Source organism: Salmo salar, unplaced genomic scaffold, assembly GCF_965601325.2.
Source record: "Salmo salar unplaced genomic scaffold, fSalSal1 ptg000257l, whole genome shotgun sequence".
NCBI lineage: Eukaryota > Metazoa > Chordata > Actinopteri > Salmoniformes > Salmonidae > Salmo > Salmo salar.
The window spans coordinates 2,884,181-2,904,983 of record NW_027675339.1 but is presented as its reverse complement, the minus strand read 5'-3'; the positions used below and the strand labels follow the sequence as shown (position 1 = coordinate 2,904,983).

The 20,803-nt window shown below is 46.0% G+C and overlaps 1 protein-coding gene across 1 annotated transcript in view; it reads right to left on the bottom strand.

Annotated features, from left to right (window-relative positions):
- The window catches only part of LOC123733406 (NLR family CARD domain-containing protein 3-like), a 121,283-nt gene that overhangs the window by 40,166 nt on the left and 60,314 nt on the right, over positions 1-20,803 (bottom strand). The gene's annotated exons all lie outside the window — the stretch shown is intronic.

Genomic DNA, 20,803 nt, shown 5'->3' with positions numbered 1-20,803 from the left:
TCCTGGTACAGGGCTACAGACACTCAGGTTACTCTGGTCACTCTGATACAGGGCTACAGACACTCAGGTTACTCTGGTCACTCTGGTACAGGGCTACAGACACTCAGGTTACTCTGGTCACTCTGATACAGGGCTACAGACACTCAGGTTACTCTGGTCACTCTGATACAGGGCTACAGACACTCAGGTTACTCTGGTCACTCTGATACAGGGCTACAGACACTCAGGTTACTCTGGTCACTCTGATACAGGGCTACAGACACTCAGGTTACTCTGGTCACTCCTGATACAGAGCTACAGACACTCAGGTTACTCTGGTCACTCTGATACAGGGCTACAGACACTCAGGTTACTATGGTCACTCTGATACAGGGCTACAGACACACAGGTTACTATGGTCACTCCTGATACAGGGCTACAGACACTCAGGTTACTCTGATACAGGGCTACAGACACTCAGGTTACTATGGTCACTCTGATACAGGGCTACAGACACTCAGGTTACTATGGTCACTCCTGATACAGGGCTACAGACACTCAGGTTACTATGGTCACTCTGATACAGGGCTACAGACACTCAGGTTACTATGGTCACTCCTGATACAGGGCTACAGACACTCAGGTTATCCCAGACTCCTGGTACAGGGCTACAGACACTCAGGTTACTATGGTCACTCTGGTACAGGGCTACAGACACTCAGGTTATCCCAGACACCTGATACAGGGCTACAGACACTCAGGTTACTCTGGTCACTCTGATACAGGGCTACAGACACTCAGGTTATCCCAGACTCCTGATACAGGGCTACAGACACTCAGGTTACTATGGTCACTCTGATACAGGGCTACAGACACTCAGGTTATCCCCAGACTCCTGATACAGGGCTACAGACACTCAGGTTACTATGGTCACTCTGGTACAGGGCTACAGACACTCAGGTTACTCTGGTCACTCTGATACAGGGCTACAGACACTCAGGTTACTCTGGTCACTCTGGTACAGGGCTACAGACACTCAGGTTACTCTGGTCACTCTGATACAGGGCTACAGACACTCAGGTTACTATGGTCACTCTGGTACAGGGCTACAGACACTCAGGGTACTCTGGTCACTCTGGTACAGGGCTACAGACACTCAGGTTACTCTGGTCACTCTGGTACAGGGCTACAGACACTCAGGTTACTATGGTCACTCTGGTACAGGGCTACAGACACTCAGGTTACTCTGGTCACTCTGATACAGGGCTACAGACACTCAGGTTACTATGGTCACTCTGGTACAGGGCTACAGACACTCAGGTTACTCTGGTCACTACTGATACAGGGCTACAGACACTCAGGTTACTCTGGTCACTCCTGATACAGGGCTACAGACACTCAGGTTACTCTGGTCACTCCTGATACAGGGCTACAGACACTCAGGTTACTCTGGTCACTCTGATACAGGGCTACAGACACTCAGGTTACTATGGTCACTCTGGTACAGGGCTACAGACATTCATGTTACTCTGGTCACTCCTGATACAGGGCTACAGACACTCAGGTTACTCTGGTCACTCCTGATACAGGGCTACAGACACTCAGGTTACTCTGGTCACTCTGATACAGGGCTACAGACACTCATGTTACTATGGTCACTCTGGTACAGGGCTACAGACACTCAGGTTACTCTGGTCACTCCTGATACAGGGCTACAGACACTCAGGTTACTCTGGTCACTCTGATACAGGGCTACAGACACTCAGGTTACTCTGGTCACTCTGGTACAGGGCTACAGACACTCAGGTTACTCTGGTCACTCCTGATACAGGGCTACAGACACTCAGGTTACTCTGATACAGGGCTACAGACACTCAGGTTACTCTGATACAGGGCTACAGACACTCAGGTTACTCTGATACAGGGCTACAGACACTCAGGTTACTCTGGTCACTCTGATACAGGGCTACAGACACTCAGGTTACTCTGGTCACTCCTGATACAGGGCTACAGACACTCAGGTTACTCTGGTCACTCCTGATACAGGGCTACAGACACTCAGGTTACTCTGGTCACTCCTGATACAGGGCTACAGACACTCAGGTTACTCTGGTCACTCCTGATACAGGGCTACAGACACTCAGGTTACTCTGATACAGGGCTACAGACACTCAGGTTACTCTGGTCACTCCTGATACAGGGCTACAGACACTCAGGTTACTCTGGTACAGGGCTACAGACACTCAGGTTACTCTGGTCACTCTGATACAGGGCTACAGACACTCAGGTTACTCTGGTCACTCTGATACAGGGCTACAGACACTCAGGTTACTCTGGTCACTCTGATACAGGGCTACAGACACTCAGGTTACTCTGGTCACTCCTGATACAGAGCTACAGACACTCAGGTTACTCTGGTCACTCTGATACAGGGCTACAGACACTCAGGTTACTATGGTCACTCTGATACAGGGCTACAGACACACAGGTTACTATGGTCACTCCTGATACAGGGCTACAGACACTCAGGTTACTCTGATACAGGGCTACAGACACTCAGGTTACTATGGTCACTCTGATACAGGGCTACAGACACTCAGGTTACTATGGTCACTCCTGATACAGGGCTACAGACACTCAGGTTACTATGGTCACTCTGATACAGGGCTACAGACACTCAGGTTACTATGGTCACTCCTGATACAGGGCTACAGACACTCAGGTTATCCCAGACTCCTGGTACAGGGCTACAGACACTCAGGTTACTATGGTCACTCTGGTACAGGGCTACAGACACTCAGGTTATCCCAGACTCCTGATACAGGGCTACAGACACTCAGGTTACTCTGGTCACTCTGATACAGGGCTACAGACACTCAGGTTATCCCAGACTCCTGATACAGGGCTACAGACACTCAGGTTACTATGGTCACTCTGATACAGGGCTACAGACACTCAGGTTATCCCCAGACTCCTGATACAGGGCTACAGACACTCAGGTTACTATGGTCACTCTGGTACAGGGCTACAGACACTCAGGTTACTCTGGTCACTCTGATACAGGGCTACAGACACTCAGGTTACTCTGGTCACTCTGGTACAGGGCTACAGACACTCAGGTTACTCTGGTCACTCTGATACAGGGCTACAGACACTCAGGTTACTATGGTCACTCTGGTACAGGGCTACAGACACTCAGGGTACTCTGGTCACTCTGGTACAGGGCTACAGACACTCAGGTTACTCTGGTCACTCTGGTACAGGGCTACAGACACTCAGGTTACTATGGTCACTCTGGTACAGGGCTACAGACACTCAGGTTACTCTGGTCACTCTGATACAGGGCTACAGACACTCAGGTTACTATGGTCACTCTGGTACAGGGCTACAGACACTCAGGTTACTCTGGTCACTACTGATACAGGGCTACAGACACTCAGGTTACTCTGGTCACTCCTGATACAGGGCTACAGACACTCAGGTTACTCTGGTCACTCCTGATACAGGGCTACAGACACTCAGGTTACTCTGGTCACTCTGATACAGGGCTACAGACACTCAGGTTACTATGGTCACTCTGGTACAGGGCTACAGACATTCATGTTACTCTGGTCACTCCTGATACAGGGCTACAGACACTCAGGTTACTCTGGTCACTCCTGATACAGGGCTACAGACACTCAGGTTACTCTGGTCACTCTGATACAGGGCTACAGACACTCATGTTACTATGGTCACTCTGGTACAGGGCTACAGACACTCAGGTTACTCTGGTCACTCCTGATACAGGGCTACAGACACTCAGGTTACTCTGGTCACTCTGATACAGGGCTACAGACACTCAGGTTACTCTGGTCACTCTGGTACAGGGCTACAGACACTCAGGTTACTCTGGTCACTCCTGATACAGGGCTACAGACACTCAGGTTACTCTGATACAGGGCTACAGACACTCAGGTTACTCTGATACAGGGCTACAGACACTCAGGTTACTCTGATACAGGGCTACAGACACTCAGGTTACTATGGTCACTCTGATACAGGGCTACAGACACTCAGGTTACTATGGTCACTCCTGATACAGGGCTACAGACACTCAGGTTACTCTGATACAGGGCTACAGACACTCAGGTTACTCTGATACAGGGCTACAGACACTCAGGTTACTCTGGTCACTCTGATACAGGGCTACAGACACTCAGGTTACTCTGGTCACTCCTGATACAGGGCTACAGACACTCAGGTTACTCTGGTCACTCCTGATACAGGGCTACAGACACTCAGGTTACTCTGGTCACTCCTGATACAGGGCTACAGACACTCAGGTTACTCTGGTCACTCCTGATACAGGGCTACAGACACTCAGGTTACTCTGATACAGGGCTACAGACACTCAGGTTACTCTGGTCACTCCTGATACAGGGCTACAGACACTCAGGTTACTCTGGTACAGGGCTACAGACACTCAGGTTACTCTGGTCACTCCTGATACAGGGCTACAGACACTCAGGTTACTCTGGTCACTCCTTGTACAGGGCTACAGACACTCAGGTTACTCTGATACAGGGCTACAGACACTCAGGTTACTCTGATACAGGGCTACAGACACTCAGGTTACTCTGGTCACTCTGATACAGGGCTACAGACACTCAGGTTACTCTGGTCACTCCTGATACAGGGCTACAGACACTCAGGTTACTCTGGTCACTCCTGATACAGGGCTACAGACACTCAGGTTACTCTGGTCACTCTGATACAGGGCTACAGACACTCAGGTTACTCTGGTCACTCCTGATACAGGGCTACAGACACTCAGGTTACTCTGGTCACTCTGATACAGGGCTACAGACACTCAGGTTACTCTGGTCACTCTGATACAGGGCTACAGACACTCAGGTTACTCTGGTCACTCCTGATACAGGGCTACAGACACTCAGGTTACTATGGTCACTCTGGTACAGGGCTACAGACACTCAGGTTACTCTGGTCACTCTGATACAGGGCTACAGACACTCAGGTTACTCTGGTACAGGGCTACAGACACTCAGGTTACTCTGGTCACTCCTGATACAGGGCTACAGACACTCAGGTTACTCTGGTCACTCCTGATACAGGGCTACAGACACTCAGGTTACTCTGGTCACTCCTGATACAGGGCTACAGACACTCAGGTTATCCCAGACTCCTGGTACAGGGCTACAGACACTCAGGTTACTCTGGTCACTCTGATACAGGGCTACAGACACTCAGGTTACTCTGGTCACTCCTGATACAGGGCTACAGACACTCAGGTTACTCTGGTCACTCCTGATACAGGGCTACAGACACTCAGGTTACTCTGATACAGGGCTACAGACACTCAGGTTACTCTGGTCACTCCTGATACAGGGCTACAGACACTCAGGTTACTCTGGTACAGGGCTACAGACACTCAGGTTACTCTGGTCACTCCTGATACAGGGCTACAGACACTCAGGTTACTCTGGTCACTCCTGATACAGGGCTACAGACACTCTGGTTACTCCTGATACAGGGCTATAGACACTCAGGTTACTCTGGTCACTCTGATACAGGGCTACAGACACTCAGGTTACTCTGGTCACTCCTGATACAGGGCTACAGACACTCAGGTTACTATGGTCACTCTGGTACAGGGCTACAGACACTCAGGTTACTCTGGTCACTCCTGATACAGGGCTACAGACACTCAGGTTACTCTGGTCACTCTGATACAGGGCTACAGACACTCAGGTTACTCTGGTCACTCCTGATACAGGGCTACAGACACTCAGGTTACTCTGGTCACTCTGATACAGGGCTACAGACACTCAGGTTACTCTGGTCACTCTGATACAGGGCTACAGACACTCAGGTTACTCTGGTCACTCTGATACAGGGCTACAGACACTCAGGTTACTCTGGTCACTCCTGATACAGTGCTACAGACACTCAGGTTACTATGGTCACTCTGGTACAGGGCTACAGACACTCAGGTTACTCTGGTCACTCTGATACAGGGCTACAGACACTCAGGTTACTCTGGTACAGGGCTACAGACACTCAGGTTACTCTGGTCACTCCTGATACAGGGCTACAGACACTCAGGTTACTCTGGTCACTCCTGATACAGGGCTACAGACACTCAGGTTACTCTGGTCACTCCTGATACAGGGCTACAGACACTCAGGTTATCCCAGACTCCTGGTACAGGGCTACAGACACTCAGGTTACTCTGGTCACTCTGATACAGGGCTACAGACACTCAGGTTACTCTGGTCACTCCTGGTACAGGGCTACAGACACTCAGGTTACTCTGGTCACTCCTGATACAGGGCTACAGACACTCAGGTTATCCCAGACTCCTGGTACAGGGCTACAGACACTCAGGTTTCTCTGGTCACTCTGGTACAGGGCTACAGACACTCAGGTTATCCCCAGACTCCTGATACAGGGCTACAGACACTCAGGTTATCCCCAGACTCCTGATACAGGGCTACAGACACTCAGGTTACTCTGATTCAGGGCTACAGACACTCAGGTTACTCTGGTCACTCCTGATACAGGGCTACAGACACTCAGACACAGACATCACCTTTTTTTCTTTAAATTATTGTTTTATGTAGGATGCTGCCTTTTTGGCCATGTTGCAGTTGTAAGTCGGCCTAATAAATAAATACAAATCCCTCTTCTATTAGGCCATGTTGTTGTCTTGTGAAAGATGCTGTTAAGCCACATAGCCTAGCACAGCCAGTTAAGTTATTTATATGGGCCTTCGCCCCAACACAGCCTAGCTCAGCCAGTTAAGTTATTTATATGGGCCTTCGCCCCCACACAGCCTAGCACAGCCAGTTAAGTTATTTATATGGGCCTTCGCCCCCACACAGCCTAGCTCAGACAGTTAAGTTATTTATATGGGCCTTCGCCCCCACATAGCCTAGCTCAGACAGTTAAGTTATTTATATGGGCCTTCGCCCCCACACAGCCTAGCTCAGCCAGTTAAGTTATTTATATGGGCCTTCGCCCCCACATAGCCTAGCTCAGACAGTTAAGTTATTTATATGGGCCTTCGCCCCCACACAGCCTAGCTCAGACAGTTAAATTATTTATATGGGCCTTCGCCCCCACACAGCCTAGCTCAGACAGTTAAGTTAATTTATATGTGCCTTCACTCTGAAGAAATAGACTCCAATTAAGCCCTCTTGTTGTTTTTAAAGTCAAATTAAAAGGAAGATTATTGTTGAAATGAATTACTTGACTGGTGTAGTTTTCTCCACCTGTTGATTGGCGCCACTTGCATAACAAGTTAGCTATATTTTCAACACCAGGTGCTGTTCACCTCCTATTGATTGTGCTGCTATATTATCAGCACCAGGTGCTGTTCACCTCCTATTGATTGTGCTGCTATATTTTCAGCACCAGGTGCTGTTCACCTCCTATTGATTGTGCTGCTATATTATCAGCACCAGGCGCTGTTCACCTCCTATTGATTGTGCTGCTATATTTTCAGCACCAGGTGCTGTTCACCTCCTATTGATTGTGCTGCTATATTATCAGCACCAGGTGCTGTTCACCTCCTATTGATTGCGCTGCAGTTGCCGCTTTAGGTTTCAGCCCCATAAAATGGTCCTCTACCTGCTTTATTAGTCTCCTACATTCTCTCCTCTTGAATGAAGTTAAAATGTAACTTGTGCATTATTTAGGGAGGTCACATTGTAGATACACTACACCACCATTATTTAGGGAGGTCACATTGTAGATACACTACACCACCATTATTTAGGGAGGTCACATTGTAGATATACTACACCACCATTATTTAGGGAGGTCACATTGTAGATACTCTACACCACCATTATTTAGGGAGATCACATTGTAGATACACTACACCACCAATATTTAGGGAGGTCACATTGTAGATATACTACACCACCATTTTTTAGGGAGGTCACATTGTAGATACTCTACACCACCATTATTTAGGGAGGTCACATTGTAGATACACTACACCACCATTATTTAGGGAGGGTAACATTGTAGATACTCTACACCACCATTATTTAGGGAGGTCACATTGTAGATACTCTACACCACCATTATTTAGGGAGGTCACATTGTAGATACACTACACCACCATTATGTAGGGAGGTCACATTGTAGATACTCTACACCACCATTATTTAGGGAGATCACATTGTAGATACACTACACCACCATTATTTAGGGAGGTCACATTGTAGATACTCTACACCACCATTATTTAGGGAGGTCACATTGTAGATACTCTACACCACCATTATTTAGGGAGGTCACATTGTAGATACACTACACCACCATTATTTAGGGAGGTCACATTGTACATTCACTACACCACCATTATTTAGGGAGGTCATATTGTAGATACACTACACCACCATTATTTAGGGAGGTCACATTGTAGATACTCTACACCACCATTATTTAGGGAGGGTCACATTGTAGATACTCTACACCACCATTATTTAGGGAGGTCACATTGTAGATACACTACACCACCATTATTTAGGGGGGTCACATTGTAGATACTCTACACCACCATTATTTAGGGAGGTCACATTGTAGATACTCTACACCACCATTATTTAGGGAGGTCACATTGTAGATACACTACACCACCATTATTTAGGGGGGTCACATTGTAGATACTCTACACCACCATTATTTAGGGGGGGTCACATTGTAGATACTCTACACCACCATTATTTAGGGAGGTCACATTGTAGATACACTACACCACCATTATTTAGGGGGGTCACATTGTAGATACTCTACACCACCATTATTTAGGGAGGGTCACATTGTAGATACTCTACACCACCATTATTTAGGGAGGTCACATTGTAGATACACTACACCACCATTATTTAGGGGGGTCACATTGTAGATACTCTACACCACCATCTAGAATACAGTAGGACCTCTTTCCATTTGTCCTTTTGAAACACACAGAAAACTATAGTATTTAGCCTAAAGCAGCATATGATTTTACAGTAGACTATAGATGTAGGCTACTGTATAGTCACATGGCTCAGTGTTAAAATGTTAGAGCAGCACATTGATCTGAACAAATCCTCTGAGTGAATGTCCCTTAATGAGAAAGAATTATCAAAATGAATGAGAATACTGCATTTTGAAATGCAAATACTATTGAGTCTGTAGACAAATTGAAATAGTGATTCGGATGTCAGTGGATCTGTGTGAGGGATGCATCAGATGAATTAAGGCATTTTGGAGGGGTTGAATGTTGCACCATTGATAAAGCAGATCAACTGAGCAAGGGTTAGAGTTAGGAAGAAAACTACAAAAAGACGCCATATTTGTGGTTCACAACTCTTAAGCCTGACTAACCGATGTCTTTATATAGCCTTGCTACTCTTATTTTCAAATGTATTTTTATTGTTGTTTTATTTCTTTACTTACCTACACACACACACACACACACACACACACACACACACACACACACACACACACACACACACACACACACACACACACACACACACACACATACCTTTTTTTCGCACTATTGGTTAGAGCCTGTAAGGAAGCATTTCACTCTAAGGTCTGTTGCTTTCGGCGCACGTGACAAATAAACTTTGATTTGATTTGAGACCTATTTATTAACATAAAGTCCACCACTGTAAGAGTCCTCAGTTGTAGTGAGAACATTGTGTCATATGTTTAAGGGGGGTTTCATGACTGTGATTCCAAAATGTTCCAATGCTGAGGAACTGTGTGTCATTTTTTTCCCAGTACGGGAAAATAAAAATGTATGAAATGTCTGCATTCACTACTGTAAATCGCTCTGGATAAGAGCGTCTGCTAAATGACTAAAATGTAAATGTTAAAACTGTAATGGTTTGAATACACCTGGGCTTTCTGTGAAGAACTACAACTCCCTGTTTCACGTTGCATCGCGTCCAGCGACGGCAACCGGAAATGGCGCCGGAATTGTAGTTCTAACCCCTTTGTGGGTTAGTAGAAAGAGGAGGAAGGGAAGCGCTACTAAGGTACACAATAGTAAATGTTGGTAGACAGAAGGTGCTCTTTGGTAAAAGGGGTGAGTTGGTCATCAAAAAGAAAGGAGGACCAAGGCACTCTTCATATAATTGATTAAAATGCCTTTATTAGTATGGCAGGTTCAATAGAAACAATGTTTTTGTTTAGAATAATTATTTATTAAATGTGCTACTTTGACCCCACCATGGCCTCCAGTCTCCCCTCTCCTGCAAAGTGAATTTATCTGAAATGTCAAGGCTTGATCTCTGAATGTGTTTCTCTGTAGGCTACATACTGAACCCTTAAAGCTACAATCCTTAGTTACTAATTCCATTATTGGACGGTTAAATTTTGCGGGTGCCAGGCAGAATCAGCTGCAGAAGTTATTCATTTATTTAAAGATGACAATGGTGATCTAGATATTCACATGACAATATTTACACAATAATCTACATTGATGATGGTGATCTAGATATTCACATGACAATATTTGCAAAATAATCTAAATTGACTTGCCTAGTTAAATAAAGGTTAAATAAAATATATTTACAAACTCCACAACTAACAGGTCAATACAAGACAATACTTTAGAGGAAGCAAACCTGTCTATTCCATTAGACTCTTGGGGAATATCAGGCTCAAGTCAGGTTCTCCTCACCATGACATCAATAGTAAATGACATGCAACACTGGCCTGTATCACATCTAACAATTAAACAGAAATGTGCTTCTTTCAACCCCAAAAGAGCAAAAAAACATACCATTATAAACAAAGGTTCAGGAATACAATGACATCAATTAAAAAGCAATGGACATGTTAAAAACAACACACCATCAGCCTCATTCATCTATTCCTCCATCAATATCACCATCGTTGTTGTAGTCATCACCATCAGCCTCATTCATCTATTCCTCCATCAATATCACCATCGTTGTTGTAGTCATCACCATCAGCCTCATTCATCTGTTTCTCCATCAATATCACCATCGTTGTTGTAGTCATCACCCTCAGCCTCATTCATCTGTTCCTCCATCAATATCACCATCGTTGTTGTAGTCATCACCATCAGCCTCATTCATCTATTCCTCCATCAATATCACCATCGTTGTTGTAGTCATCACCCTCAGCCTCATTCATCTATTCCTCCATCAATATCACCATCGTTGTCATCGTCATCGTCGACATCATAATAGTCATCCTCCTCCTCTTCATAGTTTCTGCCCTCAATAAAAGCCCTTCTGAACGATTCACATTGTCCTTCTGCGTGCTGTAGCTCATCAAGCTTTCCAGCAAGGACAGCTCTTTCCCCAAGACAACATCCATCTTGCTCCAACAATCATCAGAATGTTGTAAGGCCTCCACGATCAGTTCCTGCTCTGTGTAATGTTGTAGGGCCTCCACGATCAGTTCCTGCTCTGTGTAATGTTGTAAGGCCTCCACGATCAGTTCCTGCTCTGTGTAATGTTGTAAGGCCTCCACGATCAGTTCCTGCTCTGTGTAATGTTGTAAGGCCTCCACGATCAGTTCCTGCTCTGTGTAATGTTGTAGGGCCTCCACGATCAGTTCCTGCTCTGTGTAATGTTCTAAGGCCTCCACGATCAGTTCCTGCCCTGTGTAATGTTGTAGGGCCTCCACGATCAGTTCCTGCTCTGTGTAATGTTGTAAGGCCTCCACGATCAGTTCCTGCTCTGTGTAATGTTGTAAGGCCTCCACGATCAGTTCCTGCTCTGTGTAATGTTGTTAGGCCTCCACGATCAGTTCCTGCTCTGTGTAATGTTGTAAGGTCTCCACGATCAGTTCCTGCTCTGTGTAATGTTGTAAGGCCTCCACGATCAGTTCCTGCTCTGTGTAATGTTGTAAGGCCTCCACGATCAGTTCCTGCTCTGTGTAATGTTGTAAGGCCTCCACGATCAGTTCCTGCTCTGTGTAATGTTGTAAGTCCTCCACGATCAGTTCCTGCTCTGTGTAATGTTGTAAGGCCTCCACGATCAGTTCCTGCTCTGTGTAATGTTGTTAGGCCTCCACGATCAGTTCCTGCTCTGTGTAATGTTGTTAGGCCTCCACGATCAGTTCCTGCTCTGTGTAATGTTGTAAGGCCTCCACGATCAGTTCCTGCTCTGTGTAATGTTGTAAGGCCTCCACGATCAGTTCCTGCTCTGTGTAATGTTGTAAGGCCTCCACGATCAGTTCCTGCTCTGTGTAATGTTGTAAGGCCTCCACGATCAGTTCCTGCTCTGTGTAATGTTGTAAGGCCTCCACGATCAGTTCCTGCTCTGTGTAATGTTGTAAGGCCTCCACGATCAGTTCCTGCTCTGTGTAATGTTGTAAGGCCTCCACGATCAGTTCCTGCTCTGTGTAATGTTGTAAGGCCTCCACGATCAGTTCCTGCTCTGTGTAATGTCGTAAGGCCTCCACGATCAGTTCCTGCTCTGTGTAATGTCGTAAGGCCTCCACGATCAGTTCCTGCTCTGTGTAATGTCGTAAGGCCTCCACGATCAGTTCCTGCTCTGTGTAATGTCGTAAGGCCTCCACGATCAGTTCCTGCTCTGTGTAATGTCGTAAGGCCTCCACGATCAGTTCCTGCTCTGTGTAATGTCGTAAGGCCTCCACGATCAGTTCCTGCTCTGTGTAATGTCGTAAGGCCTCCACGATCAGTTCCTGCTCTGTGTAATGTCGTAAGGCCTCCACGATCAGTTCCTGCTCTGTGTAATGTCGTAAGGCCTCCACGATCAGTTCCTGCTCTGTGTAATGTCGTAAGGCCTCCACGATCAGTTCCTGCTCTGTGTAATGTCGTAAGGCCTCCACGATCAGTTCCTGCTCTGTGTAATGTCGTAAGGCCTCCACGATCAGTTCCTGCTCTGTGTAATGTCGTAAGGCCTCCACGATCAGTTCCTGCTCTGTGTAATGTCGTAAGGCCTCCACGATCAGTTCCTGCTCTGTGTAATGTCGTAAGGCCTCCACGATCAGTTCCTGCTCTGTGTAATGTCGTAAGGCCTCCACGATCAGTTCCTGCTCTGTGTAATGTTGTAAGGCCTCCACGATCAGTTCCTGCTCTGTGTAATGTTGTAAGGCCTCCACGATCAGTTCCTGCTCTGTGTAATGTTGTAAGGCCTCCACGATCAGTTCCTGCTCTGTGTAATGTTGTAAGGCCTCCACGATCAGTTCCTGCTCATGTGAGTAGAACATCTTGGCAGTGAAGACATCATCCTCAATCTTCCGCTTCTCTTCACAAAGAGCACCAAGAGCCTTAGCTTGAGGTGCACCTCCCCATCATCCTCTGCTCCTCCTGCTCTCCAGGACCAATCAGTGCTGTCCACCTGCACTGCATCCTCATACACCAGGGCCTGTAGGAGCTGTGAGGACAAACCTCGTCTCCTCAGGTTGTAGTCCTTCACATGTGTTTTTATGCTACTACCGACCGTGGCCTTTTGGACAGGCAGTTGGCAATACCTTGACCATCTATTGATAACAGATAATCAATACCTTGACCATCTATTGATAACAGATAATCAATACCTTGACCATCTATTGATAACAGATAATCAATACCTTGACCATCTATTGATAACAGATAATCAATACCTTGACCATCTATTGATAACAGATAATCAATACCTTGACCATCTATTGATAACAGATAATCAATACCTTGACCATCTATTGATAACAGATAATCTGTCACAGCTGTTGAAAGGAGTAGACCAAGGTGCAGCGTGGAAGATGTTCATCTTGTATTTATTTTACTCAGAACACTCTGACAATCAAACAAAACGACAGCAAAACAGTTCTGTCAGGTTTCACCAACTAAACAGAAAATAACTACCCACAAGGACAAAGGAAAAACAGGCTGCCTAAGTATGGCTTCCAATCAGAGACAACGAAAGACACCTGCCTCTGATTGGAAACCATACCCGGCCAAAACATAGAAAATAAAACATAGATTGCCCACCCACCTATCACACCCTGGCCTAGCTAAACAGAGAAAACACAGCTCTCCTAGGTCAGAGTGTGACATAATCAATACCTTGACCATCTATTGATAACAGATAATACAGACAGAAAATATGTTAAAGGTAATCCAATCTAAACAAAAAATAAATAAATCAAAAATTACCTAAAGCTGCTATAAAATTACTCTGATTACCATCCAACAATAGATCATTAGCAACAGAAACCAAGTTCAGAAACAGATACAAATAAACATTATTATTGTGTTTGACCACCCAGAATTATCATAGAACTGATATGAGTTGACTTGTTCCTATTGTTGAATATATATCTATAACCTGCATATTTTCAGGCCACAGAGGAACCTCCGTTCTAGCAGCAGACTGAAGGTTCCCTCCAGACTGGTCCTCAATCTGTTCCTCTGCAGTCTGTGGAGTGCAGTCTGGAAGAGACTGCTGGTGGGGGACCATCAATCTGTTCCTCTGCAGTCTGTGGAGTGCAGTCTGGAAGAGACTGCTGGTGGGGGACCATCAATCTGTTACTCTGCAGTCTGTGGAGTGCAGTCTGGAAGAGACTGCTGGTGGGGGACCATCAATCTGTTCCTCTGCAGTCTGTGGAGTGCAGTCTGGAAGAGACTGCTGGTGGGGGACCATCAATCTGTTACTCTGCAGTCTGTGGAGTGCAGTCTGGAAGAGACTGCTGGTGGGGGACCATCAATCTGTTACTCTGCAGTCTGTGGAGTGCAGTCTGGAAGAGACTGCTGGTGGGGGACCATCAATCTGTTCCTCTGCAGTCTGTGGAGTGCAGTCTGGAAGAGACTGCTGGTGGGGGACCATCAATCTGTTCCTCTGCAGTCTGTGGAGTGCAGTCTGGAAGAGACTGCTGGTGGGGGACCATCAATCTGTTACTCTGCAGTCTGTGGAGTGCAGTCTGCAAGAGACTGCTGGTGGGGGACCATCAATATGTTACTCTGCAGTCTGTGGAGTGCAGTCTGGAAGAGACTGCTGGTGGGGGACCATCAATCTGTTACTCTGCAGTCTGTGGAGTGCAATCTGGAAGAGACTGCTGGTGGGGGACCATCAATCTGTTACTCTGCAGTCTGTGGAGTGCAGTCTGCAAGAGACTGCTGGTGGGGGACCATCAATATGTTACTCTGCAGTCTGTGGAGTGCAGTCTGGAAGAGACTGCTTGTGGGGGACCATCAATCTGTTACTCTGCAGTCTGTGGAGTGCAGTCTGGAAGAGACTGCTGGTGGGGGACCATCAATCTGTTACTCTGCAGTCTGTGGAGTGCAGTCTGCAAGAGACTGCTGGTGGGGGACCATCAATATGTTACTCTGCAGTCTGTGGAGTGCAGTCTGGATGCGACTGCTGTTGGGGGACCATCGATGGAGGATGCTGTTCTTCCTCTCCATCGTCTTCAGTTTTCTGTCATCAGAAAGGTTCTAAATACTTTGACCAGGGACATCAATTATATTCATTGATCTAACAATTACACTGTTAAAAACTGAGGAAGTACCTATCGAACTGCACAAGCTGAAAAACAGCTGTTCCATCTCCACTTTCCTGCTGTGCCCTGAAAATAAAACATGGATTACAGAGGGCATACAATAATGCATGTCGAAAAATAACAACTTTGTTTAGTCATTTGAAATGAATTACATACATGGCAATTGTATGTTGCTGGAGCATTGCAACATATTGCTCCTCCCAGCACAGAGCAGGTTTTTGCCTCTCAAGGGTGACACTGACATTCCTGCCCCAATCCCTAATGGTGTCCAGTGTTGTTCCTACAACTTATAACAACACTGACATTCCTGCCCCAATCCCTAATGGTGTCCAGTGTTGTTCCTACAACATAACAACACTGACATTCCTGCCCCAATCCATAATGGTGTCCAGTGTTGTTCCTACAACATAACAACACTGACATTCCTGCCCCAATCCCTAATGGTGTCCAGTGTTGTTCCTACAACATAACAACACTGACATTCCTGCCCCAATCCCTAATGGTGTCCAGTGTTGTTCCTACAACATAACAACACTGACATTCCTGCCCCAATCCCTAATGGTGTCCAGTGTTGTTCCTACAACATAACAACAGTGACAGATGTGACAACATTTCTAATCAATACTGAAATTCTATGCTTAGATTATTGATACAATGGTTTACCTGGAAGAGACTGTGCAATTTCTTCCATTTCCCTTTTTGCCTCTGTTGCAACTTCTGTTGCTGGGGAAACCCTCTATGGCAGAGAGTCCACTACATCAAAACAACAGGAAATGTTAGGAACATCACTAGAGTCAACCAGCATCAAGTAAATGAATAACAATTCCAAGTGTACTAACGTAGCCTCTGGCGTTTTCCCATGGTGGAGAAGTGCATCAGTCAGGAGGTCAATAAGATGGGACGGCCTCATTTCTTTGGTGACCTTCCCAAAGCGCCTCAGATACGACCACAGCCTCTCCATCTGCTCCCCATCTGCCAGTCAAGCACCTTCCACATATCGGGTGTTGAATTTCATCTAGAAATATAAAATCATGTCATACCATGGTAAAAGGGTTATTTGGTTAAAACCTTATAAAATATGAATTAATACCTACTGATAATATTAATGATCCTGTTCAAGTACCTGACATGGCAAGTCATGTCCATCAGCATGGAAACCTGGAACAACCAATCTGGTCCCATGATTCAATTCAGGAAAGTTTCTCTAAAAAGTTATGGACAAAATGTTCATGTTAAAACTGTTTTTGGAGAAACTGATATTAAAATGTTAAAATCAATGAGATCTTGAATAAATAAAGTTCATTACATGTAGCTGCATCTGGCATCAATGTCCTCCATGAAGATGAGGTTGATGTTCTGGCCTCTCATCCCCTCCTTCATCTCTCAGCAGGTTCACTGCATCTGGCATCAATGTCCTCCATGAAGATGAGACTGATGTTCTGGCCTCTCATCCCCTCCTTCATCTCTCAGCAGGTTCACTGCATCTGGCATCAATGTCCTCCATGAAGATGAGACTGATGTTCTGGCCTCTCATCCCCTCCTTCATCTCTCAGCAGGTTCACTGCATCTGACATCAATTTCCTCCATGAAGATGAGACTGATGTTCTGGCCTCTCATCCCCTCCTTCATCTCTCAGCAGGTTCACTGCATCTGGCATCAATGTCCTCCATGAAGATGAGGTTGATGTTCTGGCCTCTCATCCCCTCCTTCATCTCTCAGCAGGTTCACTGCATCTGGCATCAATGTCCTCCATGAAGATGAGGTTGATGTTCTGGCCTCTCATCCCCTCCTTCATCTCTCAGCAGGTTCACTGCATCTGGCATCAATGTCCTCCATGAAGATGAGGTTGATGTTCTGGCCTCTCATCCCCTCCTTCATCTCTCAGCAGGTTCACTGCATTTGACAAACTACAGAAGAAGTACATCATTATCTGCACTAAATAACTAAATACAATTTACTAAATTAACTCAATTAATCAACACTGAAATAAAATACTGAAAAAGAAACTGAAAAAAACTCCTTATTACTGCATCCCACCTTTCACCCTTTTTCATGTTCAGGAAGTGAAGCGGGTGGTCATGCTGGCAGGAAACCCCAACACGCCTGTCTCCTACAATTTCCTTGTTTTGGGTTTGGACCTGATGGCATTGCCTGCTTGAAATCCATGGCAACCCTAAAATATCTATAATAATATAAAGCACAATACAAGTATTATGTACTGAAATGCTTCCTTGCAGGTTAACCTCTTGACAATACAACAACAATAGAACAAGTCAGTAGCTAAGTTAATAAAAAAAGTAATACAATAGTAATAAACCCTTCATTCATCAGTATCCTGAACATAGCTGGGTGTTTCTGGGATAGAGGGTTGATATTAAAGTCAGTACTACAATAGTAATAAACCCTTCATTCATCAGTACCCTGAACATAGCTGGGTGTTTCTGGGATAGAGGGTTGATATTAAAGTCAGTACTACAATAGTAATAAACCCTTCCTTCATCAGTACCCTGAACATAGCTGGGTGTTTCTGGGATAGAGGGTTGATATAAAAGTCTATATATTAAGATGTAAGCAATACAATAAGCAATACCCCCAGGCTATATGAATATAAAGAGACATGAGACAAAACAATCATAATGAATCAGATTACATGGAGAGGGGGGACCTGATCCTAGATCATAATGAATCAGATTACATGGAGAGGGGGGGACCTGATCCTAGATCATAATGAATCAGATTACATGGAGAGGGGGGACCTGATCCTAGATCATAATGAATCAGATTACATGGAGAGGGGGGGACCTGATCCTAGATCATAATGAATCAGATTACATGGAGAGGGGGGACCTGATCCTATGTCATAATGAATCAGATTACATGGAGAGGAGGACCTGATCCTAGATCATAATGAATCAGATTACATGGAGAGGGGGGACCTGATCCTAGATCATAATGAATCAGATTACATGGAGAGGGGGACCTGATCCTATGTCATAATGAATCAGATTACATGGAGAGGAGGACCTGATCCTAGATCATAATGAATCAGATTACATGGAGAGGGGGGACCTGATCCTAGATCATAATGAATCAGATTACATGGAGAGGGGGGACCTGATCCTAGATCATAATGAATCAGATTACATGGAGAGGGGGACCTGATCCTAGATCATAATGAATCAGATTACATGGAGAGGGGGGACCTGATCCTAGATCATAATGAATCAGATTACATGGAGAGGGGGACCTGATCCTGATTCAGCACTCCTCCTTTGAGACACTGCCTTTATGAATAAGGAATGCTGTTGTAAAGTGTAGTTACAGCAGGTGTTTACTGCCATCTAGTGGAAGATACCAATAAAACACTTTATTATCAGGGTGGGGAGACGGCTGAGTGCAGGATCCATGGTGAGATGACAAAAGAGGAAAACACACTATATGGAGAGAAGTACAAATAAAGTATTTCTGAACAATAAAGGACAGAGTTAGAGAATAAATACCTGTAATGACATATTATTACTAGTTAGTAGAGGCTCTTCTGTCATCATTATTTTCCCATACACCAGTGACGTCAGAAGGGACGTGATTTCCTCATATGAAAGTGAAAGTAACTGTGTAGTCTACACCGTTACAAAATGACTGTAGAAAATGTAGCGCACATTTCTCTGCAACATTAGAAGCAGGATAAATGTGTTGATTTGAAGGACAGACTGACAGACTCTGGTAAGTCTTGGCTACATATAACTATTATAAAGTTAGGTCGTAGTCAGACATTCAATAGACAGAGTAACCTTGAGATATGATTCTTTATCATGCTGACCAACCTGGACCCGGTTTCTGCGATAGAATTTAGACTTAACGCTGGAAACGCATAAGAAGTGGTAAACGATCATTAACAAAATACAGTGTTGAGTAAACGCTATTTTACAAATAAAAAGGTGTGTAAGTGCGTTTACGTGGGTTTACCCTCCACCACATCCCCGTTGAGGTGGTGTGCAGCGTAGAGTGCATAGTCATTTAGTCTCTATGGGCCAGATGGTGAGGGCCACAGCATAGTCCTTTAGTCTCTATGGGCCAGATGGTGGGGGCCACAGCATAGTCCTTTAGTCTCTATGGGCCAGATTTTTACATTTTACATTTTAGTCATTTAGCAGACGCTCTTATCCAGAGCGACTTACAAATTGGTGCATTCACCTATAATATCCAGTGGAACAACCACTTTACAATAGTGCATCTAAATCTTTTAAGGGGGGGGGGGTTAGAAGGATTACCTTATCCTATCCCAGGTATTCCTTGAAGAGGTGGGGTTTCAGGTGTCTCCGGAAGGTGGTGATTGACTCCGCTGTCCTGGCGTCGTGAGGGAGCTTGTTCCACCATTGGGGTGCCAGAGCAGCGAACAGTTTTGACTGGGCTGAGCGGGAACTGTGCTTCCTCAGAGGTAGGGAGGCGAGCAGGCCAGAGGTGGATGAACGGAGTGCCCTTGTTTGGGTGTAGGGCCTGATCAGAGCCTGAAGGTACGGAGGTGCCGTTCCCCTCACAGCTCCGTAGGCAAGCACCATGGTCTTGTAGCGGATGCGAGCTTCGACTGGAAGCCAGTGGAGAGAGCGGAGGAGCGGGGTGACGTGAGAGAACTTGGGAAGGTTGAACACCAGACGGGCTGCGGCGTTCTGGATGAGTTGTAGGGGTTTAATGGCACAGGCAGGGAGCCCAGCCAACAGCGAGTTGCAGTAATCCAGACGGGAGATGACAAGTGCCTGGATTAGGACCTGCGCCGCTTCCTGTGTGAGGCAGGGTCGTACTCTGCGAATGTTGTAGAGCATGAACCTACAGGATCGGGTCACCGCCTTGATGTTAGTGGAGAACGACAGGGTGTTGTCCAGGGTCACGCCAAGGCTCTTAGCACTCTGGGAGGAGGACACAAGGGAGTTGTCAACCGTGATGGCGAGATCATGGAACGGGCAGTCCTTCCCCGGGAGGAAGAGCAGCTCCGTCTTGCCGAGGTTCAGCTTGAGGTGGTGATCCGTCATCCACACTGATATGTCTGCCAGACATGCAGAGATGCGATTCGCCACCTGGTTGTCAGAAGGGGGAAAGGAGAAGATTAATTGTGTGTCATCTGCATAGCAATGATATGAGAGACCATGTGAGGATATGACAGAGCCAAGTGACTTGGTGTATAGCGAGAATAGGAGTGGGCCAAGAACAGAGCCCTGGGGGACACCAGTGGTGAGAGCACGTGGTGCGGAGACAGATTCTCGCCACGCCACCTGGTAGGAGCGACCTGTCAGGTAGGACGCAATCCAAGCGTGCGCGGTGCCAGAGATGCCCA